Source organism: Tenrec ecaudatus, chromosome 18, assembly GCF_050624435.1.
Source record: "Tenrec ecaudatus isolate mTenEca1 chromosome 18, mTenEca1.hap1, whole genome shotgun sequence".
Classification (NCBI taxonomy): Eukaryota; Metazoa; Chordata; class Mammalia; order Afrosoricida; family Tenrecidae; genus Tenrec; species Tenrec ecaudatus.
The window spans coordinates 37,077,628-37,081,267 of record NC_134547.1 but is presented as its reverse complement, the minus strand read 5'-3'; positions in this window follow the sequence as shown (position 1 = coordinate 37,081,267).

Genomic DNA, 3,640 nt, shown 5'->3' with positions numbered 1-3,640 from the left:
GAAGGAAATTAAGGGAGAAGAAAAATCCTCAGATTAAGAAACACTTTCTTTACCCCAGACCAGTGGTCAGAGAAGTTATGGGGAAAGAAGTCGTTCTTGCTCATAATTATTGCAGGATCTAAGGTACACATTTTAAGATTGGAAGTTCTTTCCCTTCCCAACTCCCCTCTGGTGCACCTGGCAGTATTAATCTGTCTTTAATTCAATTGGCCTAGTTTTCCATCTTTCTCCCATAACAGTAGACAGGTCTTCATTGTCTTAGCACTTGCCACATTGCACTACAGTTGCTTTTATACGTCCTTTAAAAAACTCAATTGGGACTTAATACCTATATCATTTCATAGTTCCATCATGTCAAGTAGTATTTATTGTACATTGCTACCACAATCAGTCTCCAAACATTTTTATACTTCCTAGACTCCTTGACATGGTCTCCCTTTTATGCCCACTCCATTGGCCCAGCCTCTGGGACTCTTATTCTACTTGCTAGCCCTATAAATTAATCAAGCCTAAAAACAGAAAGACATATAATACGCCTTCAAAAGGGTGACCTCCAATGATGTAACAGCTCTGAGATAAACCCTAAACATGAACAAACTAAAACAAAACAAAAATACAGAAAGTGCTGAGAACCAGATCAGGTCCAGCATGCATCTGAGGGGGGCTCACCAGACAAAGTTTTAACTGTTCCAGTCAGGTTTATGCCTTTGACCTTCTAAACTCATTCCTCAAATGCACTCTGTTTCGTAACCGCTTTTATCCCTTCCCACAATTTTGAATAGAGGGAGATCACCAGAGGCTTATTTCCTATGTAGATCCCACAATTCTATCTTGGGTTCCCACTGCCATCCATAGCCTTCTGCAAGCCAAATTCTCACAACTCAGGCTCTGATACTAATCCACCCTTCGACTTTGGATTTGATGATTTGCAATCCTTTGGTGACTGATGATGGTGTGCTTCTTCCATATGGACTTAGCTGACATCTCACTTGGATGGCTGATTGCAAACAAACCTTTAAAACACCAGAAGCTCAAAAAAAAAAAAACCCAAAAAACCACTAGAAGCTATTTTATCTGATATCCAGGCACCATCTGATTTCTTTGCCACATTTTGTTATTGCACCCATAACCTATGTGTTTCCTTCCTGAGGGTAAGTATAGAGCGGGCAATGATGTAAGAACTAGCTATTTTGAGTTGGAATTAAGATTTAGTGCAAGCCCCAAACTCAACCTGTGTCTATGTTTTGTTTGTTCTTTAGCTGCCTTCTACTTCCTTTCCAAACCTTGTAATTTATGGTAGAGAATTTTATCAATCATTCGCCTTCGACATAATGATCTTCAATTGATATTGTTTTTTATTATCTGCTGGAACTAATTTTTTGAAGCCCCATTGAAAGATGAATATTGAGCAAATGTAGGCTAACTCCTTATTATAGTACCTGAATTATTCTCTTGTACAGAATCAATCCTTTCATGGTTATATGCTATTTATACAAACACTGTGGGTTAATTGTCAGGAAAATTTACAATAATCGTCACTGAGAATGTCAGTCACAGGTTTGCTGGAATAATACATATTTTAATACAGCATATAGGACATTGCTGGGGTAATGTCATATTTATCCACCTACCAATAGTTCAACAATCTTGTTACAGCTATCTTCTGCTTCTTCAGACAACATATAGAGTATTTTCTGATCCATATAGAGTATTTTCAGGTTACAGGTGTGTCTGAGGAGTGTCCAGTTCACTCAATGGAGTTTTGAATTGGATCTCACTGATGCGGTCTCCGGAGCATGTCCTACACCATGAAGATCCAGGATTCAATGACCCAGAGTTCCACCGCACCGCACTGGGTCCCCAGAATGCACCCTGAAGTCTGGGTTATTATGGCCCATTAGGTGCATACCACCAAAGGCACTCCCCCCCAGGGTCCACCAAAGCATCCCCCCACCCCCAACTGAAAGTCAGTCCTCCACCTTTTCCTACCAACAGATATTCATTTGTGTCCCCCAGATGTGTTTGCTCCCTTCCCCTCTCCTGATTTGTTTTTCCATCAGTATCCCTGATCCCTCTGATGGTGAGGTCTATCTATCTGGGGGGACCTCATCACAGAGTAACATGGCAGCCACTCAGTAGACAACATCCCCTTCCTTGACCATTTGATCTCAGTTAATATGAGGCACTCTGGCAAAATGACATTCAAAATACTTACCTAAGTGAATGGTGTTTGGTTCACTGGCACCTATCAGGCTCTCTGCACCCCACCCCCACACCTCTGCTGCTGCAGTCAGCGCACATGCTGTCTGCTGCCACCAGAGGCCTGAGTTTGAGCTTACATTCTGCTGCTTGATTCTACAGCAATGGACTCATCTGGTGTTTGTCCTTTTGTGATTGACTAACTTCACTCAGCATAATGTCTTCCAGATCTCTCCACCTCTTAGGGATGTGTACACTGTATGTATATGCCAGAGATTTTTTGTTTTTATCCAATCTTCTACTGATGGAAATTTAAGATGTTTCCAACTTCTTTCTATTGTGAACTGTGCTGCAATGAATATGGGTAAGGTGACCAGACATCCCGATTTTTCAACAATTTGTCCCGCGTCCCTCGGCGTTTTAAAAAAGTCCCGATTTTTGGAAAGAATGCATGACAAGCTAGGGAACGGCGGGAGAACGGGAAGGGAATATATGGTTTTCGGCCGCCATGTGGCTATTTCGCAAGGATATGAGTTTTATATTATTTTTGTTAATTTTATAATGTTAAACTTTAGTAATAACAAATAATTGTTGAGAACTGATTATCGAGACCTGCTTATCAAAGTTCGCATTGTTGATCAGTTGTTAGAATTCGACCACCATTGTTTGGACTTAATGAACAATGGCATTTTTGGGCATTGGCAATGAAGAAAGCATTTTGTAACTGTCTCTCAGACGATACACATCGTACTGCGTGCTAGTTAAACAAATAATGTCAACAAATCAGCTATTCAGATAATTGAGGTAATTTACTTATTTATTTCATAAATACATAAATTTTCTTGAATTTAGCAGACAGTACTCGTATTATTTATATTTTATAGTGGCGGCAAAAAGTCTAGCGCCGGCCTGGAAAGTGACACTTAGGACTTACTTTACGGAAAATTCAGAGAAAAAATAATACAAGTTAGTATTGTTATTATTTAGAAAGAAATATAGGATTAAAATTAAATAATTTTTAAAATATAGTTACTTTATAATAATCAAATTAATTTAATTTATAAACTAACAATAAAATATGTTCATATAATTATGTACCTACTTGCTGTGTTTCTAAACAATATGTATATAATTTATAATATAATTTTTTTTAGATCTTTAACATAATGAGTAAGAAAAGAGGATGCAAATTCAACGATGATCTAAGAAGTGAATTTCCTTTTATTAAAAAAAACCAAAAGCTATTACATGGTAAAATGTGAGAGATGTAATGGTGAATTTTCTATTTCGCATGGAGGGAAGAATGATATTTCAAAGCACTTGGAGACACAGAAACATAAAAGATATTTAAGTAATGCTGCATCTTCCTCCAAAATACAGGAATTTTTTCGGAAAACAACTTATGGAGACGAAGAAAAGAAATTAGCAGGACTTACGTCTT